The 20,617-nt window shown below is 38.7% G+C and overlaps 1 long non-coding RNA gene across 2 annotated transcripts in view; it reads right to left on the bottom strand.

Moving 5' to 3' along the window:
- Positions 1 to 8,675: 8,675 nt before the first annotated feature.
- The window catches only part of LOC124034587, a 96,805-nt gene continuing 84,863 nt past the window's right edge, over positions 8,676 to 20,617 (bottom strand). For both annotated transcript variants that reach the window (XR_006838591.1, XR_006838590.1), the window contains exon 4: positions 8,676 to 9,192. This is a non-coding gene — a long non-coding RNA (uncharacterized LOC124034587). The remainder of the gene's footprint in view (positions 9,193 to 20,617) is intronic.

Genomic DNA, 20,617 nt, shown 5'->3' with positions numbered 1-20,617 from the left:
GCTAAACTGTGTACAACTCTCTATTATTTGTATTTCTATGTTTTGGCCGGGTAGGGTTCTCAATCAGGGACAGCTGTCTATCGTTGTCTCTGATTGAGAACCATACTTAGGTAGCCCTTTTCCCACCTGTCTTTGTGGGAAGTTGACTTTCGTTTATGGCACATAGCCTGTAGCTTCACGGTTTGTTTTTGTAGTGTTTATTGTTTTGTTGGCGTCATTTTTTATAATAAAATAAAATGTACCCTGACCACGCTGCACCTTGGTCCACTTTCTTCAACAGCCGTGCCAGAACTTCCCACCACAAACGGACCAAGCAGCGTGGTAAGGAGGAATGGATGTGGGAGAACATTTTGAATGGCAAGGGATCCTGGACGTGGGAGGAGATCCTGGCCTGGAAGGATGGCCTGCCCTGGGAGCAGGTAGAAGCAGAGAGGAAGGCGAAGGCAGCAGCTAAAGCAGAGCGGCAGCATTATGAGGGAACATGGCGAGCAAGGAAGTCCGAAAGGCAGCCCCCCCAAAAATTGCGCACGGTGTCTCCAGTGAGCATTCACAGGCCGGTGTGCTCTGTGCCAGCGTCCCGCATTTGACGGGTGCAAGCGGGCATCCAGCCAGAACGGGTTGTGCCAGCTCTGTGCTTGAGACCGCTTGTGCGCCTTCTCGGCCCAGTGTATCCGGTGCCTCTGCCAAGAACTAAGCCTCCTGTATGTCTCCCCACCCTGGTGAGTCCTGTGCCTACGTCTAGAACTAAGCCTCTTGTATATCTCCCCAGCCTGCTGAGTGGTGTGCCTGCTCCCAGAGCCAGGCCTCCTGTGTGTTTCTCCACTCCAGTGATGATCCATGGCAACAAGCCTCCAGTGATGATCCATGGCAACAAGCCTCCAGTGATGATCCATGGCATGAAGCCTCCAGTGATGATCCATTGCACGAAGCCTCCAGTGAGGATCCATGGCACGAAGCCTCCAGCGACTGCCTCTAGTCCGGAGCCTCCAGCGAAGTCCTTCAGTCCGGAGCCTCCAGCGACGTCCTTCAGTCCGGAGCCTCCAGAGACGTCCTTCAGTCCGGAGCCTCCAGAGATGGTCTCCAGTCCGGAGCCTCTAGCGACGGTCTCCAGTCCGGAGCCTCCAGAGACGGTCTCCAGTCCGGCGCCCACAACGAGGGTGCCCAGTCCGGGGCCCGCAGAAAGGGTGCCCAGTCCGGGGCCCACAGCGAGGGTGCCCAGTCCGGGGCCCGCAGCAAGGGTGCCCAGTCCGGGGCCCGCAGCAAGGGTGCCCAGTCCGGGGCCCGCAGCGAGGGTGCCCAGTCCGGGGCCCGCGATGAGGGACCGACGAGTGTTCCCGCACCAGAGGTGCCACTAAAGTGGAGTGAGCCAGTGGTGGAGTGTGGTCTGCGTCCCGCACCTGAGCCTCCACCGCGGATAGATGCCCAGCCAGACCCTCCTCTATAGGTTTAGGTTTGGCGGCCGGAGTCCACACCTTTGGGGGGGTACTGTCATGCCCTGACCTTAGAGATCCTGTTTATGTCTCTATTTTGGTTTGGTCGGGGTGTGAGTTGGGGTGGGTATTCTATACTCGATTATTTCTATTTCTATGTTTTGGCCGGGTACGGTTCTGAATCAGGGACAGCTGTCTATCGTTGTCTCTGATTGAGAACCATACTTAGGTAGCCCTTTTTCCCACCTGTCTTTGTGGGAAGTTGACTTTGTTTAGGGCACATAGCCTGTAGCTTCACGGTTTGTTTTTGTAGTGTTTATTGTTTTGTTGGCGTAATTTTTTAGAATAAAAGAAAATGTACGCTCACCACACTGCACCTTGGTCCACTTCTTTCAACAACCGTTGCAAAGAAAACAGAAATACCTTATCTACGTAAGTATTCAGACCCTTTGCTATAAGACTCGACATTGAGCTCAGGTGCATCCTGTTTCCGTTGATTGAGATGTTTCTACAACTGAATTGGAGTCCACTAGTGGTAAATTCAATTGATTGGATATGATTTGGAAAGGCACACACCTGTCTATATAAGGTCCCACAGTTGACATTGCATTTCAGAGCAAAAACCAAGCCATGAGGTGGAAGAAATTGTCTGTAGAGCTCAGGATTGTGTCGAGGCACAGATTTGGGGAAGGGTACCCAAACATCTCTTCCTAGTGTTGGTTACCCGGCCAAACTGAGCAATCGGGGGAGAAGGGCCTTGGTCACGGATGTGACCAAGAACCCAATGGTCACACTGACAGGGTTCAGAGTTCCTCTGTGGAGAAGGGAGAAACTTCCAGAAGGACAACCATCTCTGCAGCGCTCCACCAATCAGGCCTTTATAGTAGAGTGGCCAGACGTAAGCCACTCCTCAGTAAAAGGCACATGACAGCTCGCTTGGAGTTTGCCAAAAGGCACCTAAAGACTCTCAGACCATGAGAAACAAGATTCTCTGGTCTGATGAAACCAAGATTGACCTCTTTGGCCTGAATGCGAAGCGTCACGTCTGGAGGAAACCTAGCACCATCCCTACAGTGAAGCATGGTGGTGGCAGCATTATGCTGTGGGGATGTTTTTCATTGTCAGGGAGACTAGTCAGGATCGAGTCAATAGGTGAATGGATTAAACTTCATAGAGACACTTGATGAAAACCTGTTCTATAGCTCTCAGGACCTCAGACTGGGGCGAAGGTTCATCTCCCAACAGAACAACGACCCTAAGCACACAGCCATGACAACGCAGGAGTCTCTGAATGTCCTTGAGTGGCCCATCCAGAGCGCTGACTACCCGATCAAACATCTCTGGAGAGACCTGAAAATAGCTGTGCAGCAACTCTCCCCATGCAGCAATTTAATCAAGTTTAGAGTAGATTAAATGTAATCAACTTTAGAATAAGGCTGTAACTAAACAAAATGTGGAAAAAGTCAAGGGGTCTGAATCAGATATCAACTTATTATTGTCTAGTTTTAATATTTAAAAATGATTAAGGCCTCTGCACATGCTATTTCCTCCTATGCAAAACCTCCAGACAGTGATGGGATTTTCATACTGTACTAGTCAGCCATGCAGAGGGGCATTGGATCCATGTTCCCATGTGGGACATTGAAAAGAAGTGGCCTGCTCTTGTCTCATCTATTAATGCCTGTCCAACGCCTCTGTCCCAAGCCTGTCTGAGGCTGTATGCTAATCTATTATGCTGCAGATGATTTCCTGTCCCTAAATCATTGCACCCCCAACCCTAACGCCAGACACACATACAAGCTATCACCCAATACCAATCCATTGTCAACGTATACATACTCTTATAATAGCCCTACCATACTCCGATCCCAGACACATCCCCACCCCCACATCTAGACACACCAGGCAGGCACCCTTCCCAACCACAGCAAACCTTAACAACAGTCACCAACAAAATCTTAAAATTCATATCACAATTAGAATTCTAAACTTTTTGAACACCAACCAAATGCTTTTCAGTTTAAATCTACAATTTGAACTGTTCTAGTGAATTTGGAAATAACTGAATGCAATAGGCATGACAGTAATATTATGTTGAAAATTAATATATTTGCCAATATTCTGGGTCCTTTGTAATAATTCTTATTTCTCCTATGACACATGCCCGGAGTCCAAGTTTAAAAGCATCCTGAAGTTAGGAAGCAACTGTGTTTGTCATGGTGTCAGTCAGGCACAAAATAGTATATGTAAATAAGAGGACAATAGTCTTTTGGGCCCTTGGGGCCCGGGGTCTAAATCTGGGGTCAGGATCGTGGGACGACGTCTAGACGCTTTGCCTTTGTGCCTGGTCTCAACCCCCATGTCCTCCTCTCTGAAAGGAAGAGCCTGACCTGTGCCTAGTCACCATGGGATACTGGGGTAGGAGAGATGGGAGAGAGAGCGAGAAGCAGAGAGAGAAAGACAGAGAGAGGCAAAGAGAGAGCAGAGAGAGTATAGTAAATACACAGGAGGTAGTGCATGTTTTTATTTCTCTCTCAATTTGAATGGCCAACAGATAAACCGCTGGACAATGATATAGTTACGATGAACATGTTTTCCATTTTACTATCTGCTAAGTTGATATTGGCCTCATTCATTTAAATGTGTATTATGATAAGAGGCTTCAAAGATTCAACCAAGCTAATTTGACAAAGTATGTCATACTGTTATTTGACCTTTTACTTCCAACAATAACATTCTTCCACAGTTGAAAACTGACCATCTGGATAACTGTAACCTCACAGGTACAAGCAACCCACTGCTGATGTCATTGGTCAGTGAACAACTCAGTGAGATCATGTTTGCTTACAAGGACCTGAAAACCCAAGAGAGCAAAGCACACCACCAACAAACGGATCCCTTTCTCTCTCTCGCCCTCTTTCTTGCTCTATGCAGCGAGACAGTGTCGGTGGGTGCCGCGGGGTGCGGTTTAATTGAAAGGCAGAAAAGAACCGTTCTTGTTTAAACCAACCAGCAGGCCACAGGGGCATGATGGGAAAACAAAGCGGGCCCCAGGGGCTGGTGACGTGACACCAAGCAGCAAGAAACATAGCCTCTGTTTTGTTACCATAATCCTAGCGACAACTATCAGGTCAGAGCGCACAACAGCACAACATTCAGCTATTTAGTTGGCATGGTCTCAGTCTTGGTTTATTTGCTCAAAGTAGACCATCAGGATAAATATGCTTCACTTCAAATAAATTTTTAAAAATATATATATTGAGTCATTTAGCAGACACTTTTATCCAGAGCGACTTACATAAGCAATTAGGGTTTCACCTAGTCGTCTCTGGGATTCAAACCAGCAATCTTTCAGGTATTGGCCCAATGCTCTTAACCACTAGGCTACCTGCAGCCCAAATCAAAGATGATTGGTTGCATACAGCAGTTGGTACAGAGAGTGCAGTGAAATCCTTATGTTACTAGCTGCTATCAATGCAATAACATGTCAAACAGGTCCACAAATAAATGATAATTAAAAAAATATCATAAATAAAGATCATCAAGAAATGTTGGAAAAAATCTATTTAATAATATATCCACATGATAAAGAGGCAGCATGCGATTTAGGCACAAATTGGTATCACTGAATTAAAATAACCTGAATTGACCCAAATACACATGGTGACGATTCATACTGGATTTTGCTGGATTTCACAGAATGTCTGTGATGATATGTTACTGAATATGTTCTGGGTCTCTCCTTCTGGGTCTCTCCTGATTGACTCAGGTGTTTTTCTCCCGGTGATAAAGGGAGAAAAGGGAATCCATGATTGGCTGAAGAAGATGGGTCTAATTATATTGTTACATCACAAAGAATTGACTAGTATTGTTACTGTACTTACCCCTCATTGCACAATTACAATAACCAGTTCCATTGTGGTTCTATGTGGTGTCAGTGTGTGATGCTAGTTAGCATTGGCTCGCAAAACTACCTCTAAGTTCCTTCATACTGTTTGCAGAGACCTACAAATGGTATCCATGAGTTCATCTGACTCTGGGAAGGCCTTCATTACCAAAAGCCTGGGGAAAAAAAACCTTTAAACATGCGTTAAAAGATGCTTAAAATGATTAATAGACCAAAAAGCGATTGTGATTGTGTTGAAATGTGTTTGGGAAATAAAGATAGACCTGGTTTTAAAAAAGGTAGTAGTAATATTTCATTCATTACAGAAATGTGTATTCGGCTTATTAACTTTGGCCCGCTGCTCAGCTTATCCCATACCCTGTGTAAGCCAAGAGACCACTTTTTTTGGACAAGTTATGTTTTCAAAACTGTAATGTTTACATTCATTCTGACTATTTCCAGGGATACACAACATCCTGAACTATATGTAGATGATATCTTTGCCAGAAAAAATACTATACTTCCCTTGACAGAGTAATGCTGAATGTAAAAAATGGCTCAACTTACCCCACTCTCACCTATGCTTCATACTGTTTTCTTAACTCTCTACCGTTCTACAGAATGCCAAGTGTGTGCAAACCTGTCATCAAGGCAAAGGGTAGCTACTTTGAAGAATTTCAAATATAAAATATATTTTTATTTGTGTAACACTTGTTTGGTTACTACATGATTCCATAAGTGCTATTTTATAGTTTTGATGTCTTCACAATTATTCTACAATGTAGAAACTTGTACAAATAAAGAAAACCCCTTGAATGAGTAGGTGTGTCAAAACTTTTGACTGGTACTGTATATATACACTAAATGACCAGAATTATGTGGAAACCTGCTCGTTGAACATCTCATTCCAAAATCATTGGCATTAATATGGAGTTGATCCCCCATTTGGCTGCTATAACAGCCTCTAATCTTCTGGGAAGGCCTTCCGCTAGATTTTGGAACATTGCTGCAGGGACTTGCTTCCATTCAGCCACAAAAGCTTTAGTGAGGTTGGGCACTGATGTTGGGCGATTAGGCCTGGCTCGCAGTCAGCGTTCCAATTCATCCCAAAGGTGTTCGATGGGGTTGAGGTTAGGGCTCTGTGCAGGCCAGTCATGTTCTTCCACACTGATCTCAACAAACCATTTCTCTATGGTCCTCATTTTGTGCACGGGGGCATTGTTATGCTGAAACAGGAAAGGGCCGTCACCAACCTGTTTCCACAAAGTTGGAAGCACAGAAGTGTCTCGAATGTAATTGTATGCTGCAGCATTAAGATTTCCCTTCCCTGGAACTAAGGGTCCTAGCCCCAACCATGACAAACAGCCCCAGAACCATTATTCCTCCTCCACCAAACTTTACCGTTGGCGCTATGCAATCGGGGCAGGTAGCGTTCTCCTGGCATCCACCAAACCCATATTTGTCCATCAGACTGCCAGATGGTGAAACATGATTCATCACTCCAGAGAACCCGTAACCACTGAGTCCAATGGCGACAAGCTTTACAACACTCCATTCGACGCTTGGCATTGTGCATGGTGATCTTAGGCTTGTTTGCGGCTGCTCGGCCATGGAAACCCATTTCATGAAGCTCCCAACTAACAGTTCTTGTGCTGACATTGCTTCCAGAGGCAGTTTGGAACTCAGTAGAGAGTGCATCTTAGACTGTGAATGTGTCATATCTGTACACACACAAAGAAACAGACTATATAGAATAAGCATTTGAACAAACATAACCCCCACAATCTTTAAGATCCTGAGCTGAGAAGAGTGTTTAAAAACAGAGTGTGACACTAGCTTGCAGAGCATCCTATGTCTTTTCACAGAACCAGTGAAAGATGAAACAAATGATATTGGAAAAACTCAGATTCCTCACTCACCTGTCATGCTCTTACAATCACACCAACTGCACTTTATGTCAATACTGAAGGTGTTACAGTGTTCAGGGTATAACACAAAGATCCCATGTCTCCCCTATTAAGTGCATCTGACCACTCCAGGTGTGTATGCGTATTTCTGTGTGTGTGCGTGCATGTGTGTATGTGTGTGATGATAGCTTATGCCAGGTCCCCTTTAGCGGGGTTAGCGTGTTTAGTACACACTATTGTGTGTGCATAAATGTGTGTGTGTGTGTGTGTGTGTGTGTGTGTGTGTGTGTGTGTGTGTGTGTGTGTGTGTGTGTGTGTGTGTGTGTGTGTGTGTGTGTGTGTGTGTGTGTGTGTGTGTGTGTGTGTGTGTGTGTGTGTGTGTGTGTGTGTGTGTGTGTGTGTGTGTGTGTGTGTGTGTGTGTGTGTAAGGAAAAGATCGAGGCCATCTTTCATCTTCTACAGCGTCCAGGCACTCTACACAATATGATGATACAGGCCCAATTAAGGGATAGTGCTGTGTGAAAAATGTGATGACAGGGTGAATGGAAGACTAGACTCTGATCTGACATCTGAGAAAGAGTGAAAAGAGGGGAAGGAGGGAGAGAGAGAGAAAGAAAGAGAGGAAGGGTTGGTAAGGGAAATGAACATGGGGGAGAGGGTGACAGAGGGAGGGAGGGAGGGAGGGAGGGAGGGAGGGAGGGAGGGAGGGAGGGAGGGAGGGAGGGAGGGAGGGAGGGAGGGAGGGAGGGAGGGAGGGAGGGAAAGGTTTATTGGGATTGAGAAGGAGAGAGAAAAAGTAGAGTGGAGGAGGAGGATATATGATGAGTGAGACAGAGGGAAGAGAGAAAAGTGAGAAGAGAAACATTTTGTCAGGAGAAGAAGTGAGACAGGCCAGTAACAGAGGAAGTGGGGGTTAGGAGACAGGTGAGGAGAGATATTATTTGTCAGGAGAAGGAAAGAGACAGGCAGGTATCAAGAGGAAGTGGGAATGAAAACTTTGAACCTTCTTCACGTAGAACAAAACAACAAAATTAAGGCAAACATTGTGACAGAGAAGGGAAAAAGTAGAAGATGCATTCTGCTAGCAAAGGCAAAATGTGTAGGAGGCTACACAGCTTGCCCTGGTTGTCATGGTGCTTCAGGTAGTAAGCATAGCTAGTATCTTTTCCATTTTAGATTTTACAGTTGTATCTAATTTGACATAATATGGTAACACATTTACAAGGTAAATGTAACATGTATGTAGTTTATTTGTACTGTATGCAAACTGTATGTTTCATTCTCACCAATGTCAGGGTCAATCAGGAACTGCTACAGCCATGTCAGCCATGTTGTTTTATTTTGATCAGCACCCATTCCACATTGATCCCACAGAGGATCTAGTCATGTCAAAGGTATATACAGTAGGCCTACTGTAGACATACTGTAAAAAACTCAGAAACAAGATATTCTTGAATATATTTTATTCTGTTCATTGAGAAAATAAAGTGATTTTAGAAAGTACAAAAATATTTGCTTTGATGTTTACTTTTTCTATAAATTCAGTCAATGTCAGATAAAGACAATGTGTCCTGCGGGTTCCCTTCAGATGTTATGCTGTATTCTAAGGGCAGGTTCATTCTAAATCCAATACACCAATACAGACTTTTACCATTCAGAATAAATAATGTTGTACTTCTACATCCTAGTGAGTAGACATATGGTAAACAGTTTTACAACTTACAGATTTAAATCACAATGATACAAAAAACTGACTTGATTCAAAGGATGTTAGTGTGTATTTGGTGGTTTCTGTGTATCTAGAACAGATGTATGCATGCTGATTATAAATAGTAGAGTTCTGTATCTGTCTTCTCAGCGTACTGTATCTTGATGGTTGTGCATGTTGATGTTCAGGTGGTGATCGAAGCCCCTTGTCTCGAGCCCCACTAGAGACAACAGGTAAGGGTCACGCAGATAGATTCTCCATCTGGAAGAGACAAGCAGAGACTATTAGTTAAACAATATCATCTCTGTCGAAATGATGATGCTGTACATGTTCAACTATTGTGTCTTGGGTGAACTTGGAACTTTGAACTTGGAGGGGCATTGTTGTCACACCCAAGGCTATGAATTTCCTTTCCTTTTGTTCTCTAGCAGTCAGCTTGTGTGTATTATACAATACAGTTTATATTGTGTTTCAAACCGACTGTTACAATACAGTTTACAGCGGTGTGGACTCAAGGCACAAATATGATGACTTGCAACTCGACATTGACTTTAAAACAAATGACTTGTGACTTAACTAGGAATTGAGCCTTTTGACTCAACCTGACTTAATACCCTCCCTAAGCCCAAATATTAAAAACAATGTTTTTTTTTTAAAAGTGTGCAGCGCATGAACTCTTCATTTAATAACAGATTACAGTTTGAATCAGGCAGCAGCCAATCAAATTGTGCCAGCTGAGAATAAGTTGTGAGTGGCAGTGCAGAGGAACGTCGGTGGATGAATTCAGATGGAGCCCTTGGAAAAATGATACCCAAATGTATTATTTTCGGATATGAAGACGATGCCGTATCAACAAAAAACGGATTGCAACTTGCAAAACATGCGGAAAGAAAATGACAGACGGAGACGCAACAATTTACAACTTTGTTCGACATTTGAAGCTGCACAAAGAATGGTATGTCATGGCTAATATAGCAGACAGCTATAAAATGTATAACTTTGCTAGTAGCATGTAGACTAACGTAATGTTAAATCAATGAGTCAGTCAGTGGGGGAATGTGATCATTGCAGCCAAGATTGAGCTACAACTGGCCAAGCAGTTGGTAGCCTAAATCCTGAGAGAGAGAGAGAGAGAGAGAGAGAGAGAGAGAGAGAGAGAGAGAGAGAGAGAGAGAGAGAGAGAGAGAGAGAGAGAGAGAGAGAGAGAGAGAGAGAGAGAGAGAGAGAGAGAGTGTGTGTGTGTGTGTGTGTGTGTGTGTGTGTGTGTGTGTGTGTGTGTGTGTGTGTGTGTGTGTGTGTGTGTGTGTGTGTGTGTGTGTGTGTGTGTGTGTGTGTGTGTGTGTGTGTGTGTGTGTGTGTAAGGTTGGGCAATTGTGTACAAGCCTAGATCGCCCGATTGCGCCCCATAGCGATCCTCGATAGTCAATCACTATTGGGGGGGGGGGGGGGTCTTTCTCATGGCTACCCATGTATTTCCATGGAAATATCCATTTAATTTGGATAGTAATAAATATGTAGATATTATTAAAGGCATTCATGATTTGCGTTAATGTAATATACTAACTATTACTCTTGTTAAAAATATGAATTGGAATTACATTTGGATAAGAGCACATTATGACTTGTTTAGGACTCAAAACTCAAAGTTTAGGACTTGAGACTTTTCTTGATACTTGTCGGTCTTGATATTATGTTTCAAACCTACTGTTACAATACAGTTTATATTGTGTTTCAAAATGACTGTTACAATACAGTTTATATTGTGTTTCAAAACGACTGTTACAATACAGTTTATATTGTGTTTCGTACCGACTGATACAATACAGTTCATAATATGTTTCAAATTGATTGTTACAATACAGTTTATATTGTGTTTTAAACCGACTGCTACAATACAGTTATATTGTATTTCAAACAGACTGTTACAATACAGTATAGATTATGTTTCAAAACGACTGTTACAATACAGTTTATATTGTGTTTCTTCTGACTGTTACAATACAGTTTATATTATGTTTCAAAACGACTGTTACAATACAGTTCATATTGTATTTCAAAACGACTGTTACAATACAGTTTATATTGTGTTTCTTCTGACTGTTACAATACAGTTTATATTATGTTTCAAAACAGCTGTTACAATACAGTTTATATTATGTTTCAAAACGACTGTTACAATACAGTTCATATTATGTTTCAAAACGACTGTTACAATACAGTTTATATTATGTTTCAAAACGACTGTTACAATACAGTTTATATTATGTTTCAAAACGACTGTTACAATACAGTTCATATTGTATTTCAAACCGACTGTTACAATACAGTTGATATTGTATTTCATACCGACTGTTACAATACAGTTTATATTGTATTTCAAACCGACTATTACAGTACAGTTTATATTGTGTTTCATCTGATTGTTGCAATACAGTTTATATTGTGTTTCATCTGATTGTTACAATACAGTTTATTTTGTATTCCAAACCGACTGTTACAATACAGTTTATATTGTGTTTCAGACCGACTGTTACAATACAGTTTATATTATGTTTCAAACCGACTGTTACAATACAGTTTATATTGTGTTTCAAACCGACTGTTACAATACAGTTTATATTATGTTTCAAACCGACTGTTACAATACAGTTTATATTATGTTTCAAAATGACTGTTACAATACAGTTTATATTATGTTTCAGACCGACTGTTACAATACAGTTTATATTATGTTTCAAACCGACTGTTACAATACAGTTTATATTATGTTTCAAACCGACTGTTAAAATACAGTTTATATTATGTTTCAGACCGACTGTTACAATACAGTTTATATTGTGTTTCATCTGATTGTTACAATACAGTTTATATTATGTTTCAAAATGACTGTTACAATACAGTATATATTATGTTTCAAACATATTGTATTTCAAAGTGTTACAATTCAGTTTATATTGTGTTTCAAACTGATTGTTACAATACAGTTTATATTATGTTTCATCTGATTGTTACAATACAGTTTATATTGTGTTTCATCTGATTGTTACAATACAGTTTATATTATGTTTCAAAATGACTGTTACAATTCAGTTTATATTATGTTTCATACCGACTGTTACAATTCAGTTTATATTGTGTTTCATACCGACTGTTACAATTCAGTTTATATTGTGTTTCAAACCGACTGTTACAATTCAGTTTATATTATGTTTCAAACTGACTGTTACAATTCAGTTTATATTGTGTTTCAAACCGACTGTTACAATACAGTTTATAATATGTTTCAGACCGACTGTTACAATACAGTTTATATTGTGTTTCATCTGATTGTTACAATACAGTTTATATTATGTTTCAAAATGACTGTTACAATACAGTATATATTATGTTTCAAACCTGAGTGTTACAATCAGTTTATATTGTGTTTCAAAAGACCGACTGTTACAATACAGTTTATATTATGTTTCAAACTGACTGTTAAAATACAGTTTATATTATGTTTCAGACCGACTGTTACAATACAGTTTATATTGTGTTTCATCTGATTGTTAAAATACAGTTTATATTATGTTTCAAAATGACTGTTACAATACAGTATATATTATGTTTCAAACCGACTGTTACAATACAGTTTATATTGTGTTTCAAACCGACTGTTACAATTCAGTTTATATTGTGTTTCATACCGACTGTTACAATACAGTTTATATTATGTTTCAGACCGACTGTTACAATACAGTTTATATTATGTTTCAAACCGACTGTTACAATACAGTTTATATTATGTTTCAAACCGACTGTTAAAATACAGTTTATATTATGTTTCAGACCGACTGTTACAATACAGTTTATATTATGTTTCAAAATGACTGTTACAATACAGTTTATATTGTGTTTCATCTGATTGTTACAATACAGTTTATATTATGTTTCAAAATGACTGTTACAATTCAGTTTATATTATGTTTCATACCGACTGTTACAATTCAGTTTATATTGTGTTTCATTGTTACCAGTTTATATTACTGTTACAATTCAGTTTATATTGTGTTTGAAACCGACTGTTACAGTACAGTTTATATTGTGTTTCAGACCGACTGTTACAATACAGTTTATATTGTGTTTCAAACCGACTGTTACAATACAGTTTATATTATGTATCAAACCGACTGTTACAATACAGCTTATATTATGTATCAAACCGACTGTTACAATACAGTTTATATTATGTATCAAACCTACTGTTACAATACAGTTTATATTATGTATCAAACCGACTGATACAATACAGTTTATATAATAATAATAATAATAATAATATGTTTATGTATCAAACCGACTGTTACAATACAGTTTATATTGTGTTTCAAACCAACTGTTACAATACAGTTTATATTATGTATCAAACCGACTGTTACAATACAGTTTATATTGTGTTTCAAACCAACTGTTACAATACAGTTTATATTATGTATCAAACCGACTGTTACAATACAGTTTATATAATAATAATAATAATAATATGTTTATGTATCAAACCGACTGTTACAATACAGTTTATATTGTGTTTCAAACCAACTGTTACAATACAGTTTATATTGTGTTTCATACCGACTGTTACAATACAGTTTATATTGTGTTTCATACCGACTGTTACAATACAGTTTATATTATGTATCAAACCGACTGTTACAATACAGTATATTTTATGTTTCATAATAATAATAATAATATGTTTATGCTTATACCGACTGTTACAATTCAGTTTATATTGTGTTTCAAACCAACTGTTACAATTCAGTTTATATTGTGTTTGAAACCGACTGTTACAATACAGTTTATATTGTGTTTCAGACCGACTGTTACAATACAGTTTATATTTGTGTTTCAAACCGACTGTTACAATTCAGTTTATATTGTGTTTCATACCGACTGTTTACAATACAGTTTATATTATGTTTCAGACCGACTGTTACAATACAGTTTATATTATGTTTCAAACCGACTGTTACAATACAGTTTATATTATGTTTCAAACCGACTGTTAAAATACAGTTTATATTATGTTTCAGACCGACTGTTACAATACAGTTTATATTGTGTTTCATCTGATTGTTACAATACAGTTTATATTATGTTTCAAAATGACTGTTACAATACAGTTTATATTGTGTTTCAAACCGACTGTTACAATTCAGTTTATATTGTGTTTCAAACCGACTGTTACAATACAGTTTATAATATGTTTCAGACCGACTGTTACAATACAGTTTATATTGTGTTTCATCTGATTGTTACAATACAGTTTATATTATGTTTCAAAATGACTGTTACAATACAGTATATATTATGTTTCAAACCGAGTGTTACAATTCAGTTTATATTCTGTTTCAGACCGACTGTTACAATACAGTTTATATTATGTTTCAAACTGACTGTTAAAATACAGTTTATATTATGTTTCAGACCGACTGTTACAATACAGTTTATATTGTGTTTCATCTGATTGTTAAAATACAGTTTATATTATGTTTCAAAATGACTGTTACAATACAGTATATATTATGTTTCAAACCGAGTGTTACAATTCAGTTTATATTGTGTTTCAACTGATTGTTACAATACAGTTTATATTATGTTTCAAAATGACTGTTACAATACAGTTTATATTGTGTTTCATCTGATTGTTAAAATACAGTTTATATTATGTTTCAAAATGACTGTTACAATACAGTATATATTATGTTTCAAACCGAGTGTTACAATTCAGTTTATTTTGTGTTTCAACTGATTGTTACAATACAGTTTATATTATGTTTCAAAATGACTGTTACAATTCAGTTTATATTGTGTTTCAACTGATTGTTACAATACAGTTTATATTATGTTTCAAAATGACTGTTACAATACAGTTTATATTGTGTTTCATCTGATTGTTACAATACAGTTTATATTATGTTTCAAAATGACTGTTACAATTCAGTTTTTATTATGTTTCATACCGACTGTTACAATTCAGTTTATATTGTGTTTCATACCGACTGTTACAATTCAGTTTATATTGTGTTTGAAACCGACTGTTACAGTACAGTTTATATTGTGTTTCAGACCGACTGTTACAATACAGTTTATATTGTGTTTCAAACCGACTGTTACAATACAGTTTATATTATGTATCAAACCGACTGTTACAGTACAGTTTATATTATGTATCAAACCGACTGTTACAATACAGTTTATATAATAATAATAATAATAATAATAATATGTTTATGTATCAAACCGACTGTTACAATACAGTTTATATTGTGTTTCAAACCAACTGTTACAATACAGTTTATATTATGTATCAAACCTACTGTTACAATACAGTTTATATTATGTATCAAACCGACTGATACAATACAGTTTATATAATAATAATAATAATAATAATATGTTTATGTATCAAACCGACTGTTACAATACAGTTTATATTGTGTTTCAAACCAACTGTTACAATACAGTTTATATTATGTATCAAACCGACTGTTACAATACAGTTTATATTGTGTTTCAAACCAACTGTTACAATACAGTTTATATTATGTATCAAACCGACTGTTACAATACAGTTTATATTATGTATCAAACCGACTGTTACAATACAGTATATTTTATGTTTCATACCGACTGTTACAATTCAGTTTATATTGTGTTTCATACCGACTGTTACAATTCAGTTTATATTGTGTTTGAAACCGACTGTTACAGTACAGTTTATATTGTGTTTCAGACCGACTGTTACAATACAGTTTATATTGTGTTTCAAACCGACTGTTACAATTCAGTTTATATTGTGTTTCATACCGACTGTTACAATACAGTTTATATTATGTTTCATACCGACTGTTACAATACAGTTTATATTGTGTTTCATACCGACTGTTACAATTCAGTTTATATTGTGTTTGAAACCTACTGTTACAATACAGTTTATATTGTGTTTCAGACCGACTGTTACAATACAGTTTATATTGTGTTTCAAATAATGTTACAATATAAGTTTATATTATGTATCAAACCGACTGTTACAATACAGTTTATATTATGTATCAAACGACTGTTACTGATACAGTTTATATTGTGTTTATATAATAATAATAATAATAATAATATGTTTATGTATCAAACCGACTGTTACAATACAGTTTATATTGTGTTTCAAACCGACTGTTACAATACAGTTTATATTGTGTTTCATACCGACTGTTACAATACAGTTTATATTGTGTTTCATACCGACTGTTACAGTACAGTTTATATTGTGTTTCATACCGACTGTTACAATACAGTTTATATTGTGTTTCATACCGACTGTTACAATACAGTTTATATTGTGTTTCATACCGACTGTTACAATACAGTTTATATTGTGTTTCATACCGACTGTTACAATATAGCTTATATTATGTATCAAACCGACTGTTACAATACAGTTTATATTGTGTTTCATACCGACTGTTACAATACAGTTTATATTGTGTTTCAAAACGACTGTTACAATACAGTTTATATTGTGTTTCAAAACGACTGTTACAATACAGTTTATATTGTGTTTCATACCGACTGTTACAGTACAGTTTATATTGTGTTTCATACCGACTGTTACAATACAGTTTATATTATGTATCAAACCGACTGTTACAATACAATTTCAATTGTGTTTCATCCAACTGTAACAATACAGTTTACATTGTGTTTCAAACCGACTGTTCAACCAAATATAATTTTCAAGAACAGCACAACAAACACATAAAGCTACCGTCAAAAACATGGGACTTTTCTATACATTATGTATACATTTCACTACATACAAACTCCAGGCTTGCAGATCAAAAGAGGGCTCTGAGTTCTAAGTTCCCAATGTACTCGACAGCAACAAAGGGCCACAACAATGCCCCCTGACATGAGTCCCTGTCATATCACACTGAGCTTTCCACACATTGTTCCCCTCACCTTCTCACATGTATTGTCTTACATTTTATCCTTAGAAGCCTATAAGACAGCCAGGTTTTGTGCTCTGGACACTAGGCCTGGGAGAGTCTATGTGTTACAGCCACTTATTATTCTCTCATAGGGTGATGATGAGGTGATGGAGCTGGGTAACGCCTTATTTGATCCCCCTTACACCCAGCCCAACCTGGGTTCAGATCGCTCGTACAACCCCCCAACATCACCACCCTCTTACCCGACAATCCCTTTCTCCCACAAGGTATTATGCTATCACGTTTCCTGAAACTATAGAGGCTGCTGACAAGCATCGGAGACTCTGTGAGCTTTGTGAGGCCATAGATGAAAGTATGTACCATGTTGCTATAGCAGCTGAGGCTACTGGAGGTTCTACAGAGATACAACTGAATATTGTGTTTTCTATATATATATTTTTTTTATTTGAACCTTTATTTAACTAGGCAAGTCAGTTAACAAAATTTTGCAGTAGCTTGGTGGTAGTTGAAGTAAATTCAAATCTTGGGAATGTTTTCAGTAGTTAAGTCTTTACTGAAGACTCATCTCTTCAGTAGTCTGACCCAGGGGTGTGAAGGTGTCTCTGCCTAGCCAGCTCCCCTCTCCACTGGTATTCTCTGCCTCTGACTCTATTACCGGGGCTGAGTTGAGGGAGAGGTTCTTGTTTCCCCACCATATGTGTCAATGGCTTGCCCCCGCATCATGTATTGCCAGACCTTTTTTTGCTATACTTGACTTGAGTGGGTTGACACGTTATCTTCCTGTCCGGTCTTGCGCCCCCTCAGGATTGTGTGGTGGGGAAGATCTTCGTTGTCTCAGGGTAGTAAGTTGGTGTCTGTTGATATCCCTCTGGTGTGGGGGCTGTGCTTTGACAAAGTGGGTGGGACCTGGTTGGCCCTGTCCAGGCATATCGTCCCCTGACCCCCCCGTCGCAGTCCCCAGTGTCTATGCTATATATGTACCGGGGGCTAGGGCTGCGTTTCTCCTGTCTTATCCTAATTATCCCATCTCTCTCTCTCCAGATAGTTGGCCGGCCAGATTGGACCAGTCAGACAGCTGGCGAGATAATACCAGTTAGCCGGATGGCCAGATAGTTGGCTGACCAGACAGGAGTAGTCGGACAGCCGGCGAGATAGGACCTAGATCTAAACAATTTATCATCTATTAGGCTTTGATTAAATTTCCAATATCCTCGCCCATGTGGAAATTCTGTAACAGTAATATATATGCCAATTATGTGATGATCGGACCACATTCTGTCCCCTATCAACACTTTTTCAACTTTTGGTGCTAGAGAGAATGGCATAAGAAAGTAGTCAAGACGACTAGCTTGATTAAGCCTCGTATGTATATCTCACTAGGTCAGGGTATTTAAGTCTCCATATATCCACTAATTCCAATATATCCATGACATTCATGATTTCCTTAAGTGTCTGAGGGTGATAGTTGGTAGTGTGATTTCCTTTCCGGTCCATAGAGGTATTTAAGACCGTATTAAAATCTCCCACCATAATAATGGAGTCAGGGTTGCTTGTAGAGTTGATAAATTCTTATAAATATTTTCATAATTCGGACCGTATAGGTTAATAAGCCATATCTGTTTATTGTCCAATAACATATTTAAAATAATCCACCTACCTTGATAATCTGTTTGGACAATTTGTACATTTGGATTAAAATGACTGTTAATTAAAACAATCACCTCTTTTGAATTTCTTTGCCCATGGGAGACATATATTTCGCCCCCCCCCCCCAATTATTTTTCCACATAACTTCATCTAAAATTGTAGGATGGGTTTCCTGTAAACAATATATATTATATTCCTTCTTTTTTAGCCTGTCACGCCCTGGTCAAAGTATTTTGTATTTATCTTAATGTATTGGGTCAGGCCAGGGTGTGGCATGGGGTTTTTGTATTGTGGTGTGTTTGTCTTGGGGTTTTGGTGGTGGTATTGGGATTGTAGCTTAGTGGGTTATCTAGCAAAGTCTATGGCTGTCTGGAGTGGTTCTCAATCAGAGGCAGGTGTTTATCGTTGTCTCTGATTGGGAACCATATTTAGGCAGCCATATTCTTTGAGTTTGTAGTGGGTGATTGTCCGTAGTGTCTTTGTAACTAGCTAGTGTTAGTTTGCACCAGTTGAGGCTGTTTCGGTTTTCATTATGTTTTTTTGTATTGATTCGTGTTTACTTTGTTTTTATTAAACATGAATCTTAAAAGCCATGCCGCATTTTGGTCCGACTCTCTTTGCCATACAGAAAACCGTTACATAGCCAGGTAAATACTAATCGTCTTTTCTTATTATCTGCTAGGCCATTACAATTGTAACTGGCTATACTTATTTCACCGCTTACCATAATGAGACACAACTTTCAATTCAATTTCAATTATTTATCAAAATATATGTTTGTAAATGCACCATTAAAAAGTAACATGATGATTGAGTGTCTATATAACTGTACCATGATATTTGCATTGCTACTAAGTAAACCTCCAATTGGTCCCCACCATTCCACCCGCTAAAAGCCCTCCTCATCCCGAGTTGGGTTGTCATCCCAATGCCCGGCAGACCACCTCCGACCCCCCGCATCCCATAGCCCTGAACAGACTGGGATCCATCCTTCGAAAAGAGCACACAGTGCCATTTACCAAATTGAAGTAGATCAACTGCCAAATGCATTTCCATTGCTCTCACCTCGATTTGTATTATATATAGCTGTGGATCATCCTCTATTGTCCCTAACATCTTTTACTCCTTTGCAACAGTTGTGGGATACACACATACACCCACCCACACACACTCAACCCTTTCCCCTCACACATCCATAAACTCACATTCTCAACAGCTGCACCATCCCAGAGCCCAACTCAAGAAAGGTCCTGATTTACAAATGCACTTACTGTTGCAGCTGCATGAGAAGGTCTGCAAGACCGCGCAAAAAAATTGAGAAATTGAGAGATTTTATGAACCATTGTCACATCCTAGATGATGGAGGTAAAATGTACACCTTTTCCCTGAAACACCCACAATATGGTCAGCCATATTGACCATATTCCCAAGCATCTCCATGCAGTCAGACTTTTGATTTTGTGCCACCAGGGTCACAATAATATACAGGATGCAGGATGCCTGTATCTTTGTAGTGACTGGGTGTATCCAAAGTGTAATTAATAACTTCACCATGCTCAAAGCTATCAATGTATATTTAAAAATACAGTGGGAGAACAAGTATTTGATACACTGCAGATTCTTCAGGTTTTCCTACTTACAAAGCATGTAGAGGTCTGTAATTTTTTATCACAGGTATACTTCAACTGTGAGAGACGGAATCTAAAACAAAAATTCAGAAAATCCCATTGTATAAAATTAAAGTAATTAATTAGCATTTTATTGCATGACATAAGTATTTGATCACCTACCAACCAGTAAGAATTCCGGCTCTCACAGACCTTTAAGAATCCCTCCTGTTCTCCACTCATTAACTGTATTAACTGAACCTGTTTGAACTCGTTATCTGTATAAAAGACACCTGTCCACGCACTCAATCAAACAAGACTCCATACTCTCCACAATGGCCAAGACCAGAGAGCTGCGTAAGGACATCAGGGATAAAATTGTAGACCTGCACAAGGCTGGGATGGGCTACAAGACAATAGGCAAGCAGCTTGGTGACAAGGCAA

Source organism: Oncorhynchus gorbuscha, linkage group LG04, assembly GCF_021184085.1.
Source record: "Oncorhynchus gorbuscha isolate QuinsamMale2020 ecotype Even-year linkage group LG04, OgorEven_v1.0, whole genome shotgun sequence".
Classification (NCBI taxonomy): Eukaryota; Metazoa; Chordata; class Actinopteri; order Salmoniformes; family Salmonidae; genus Oncorhynchus; species Oncorhynchus gorbuscha.
This window is presented reverse-complemented; position numbering and strand designations above follow the sequence as displayed.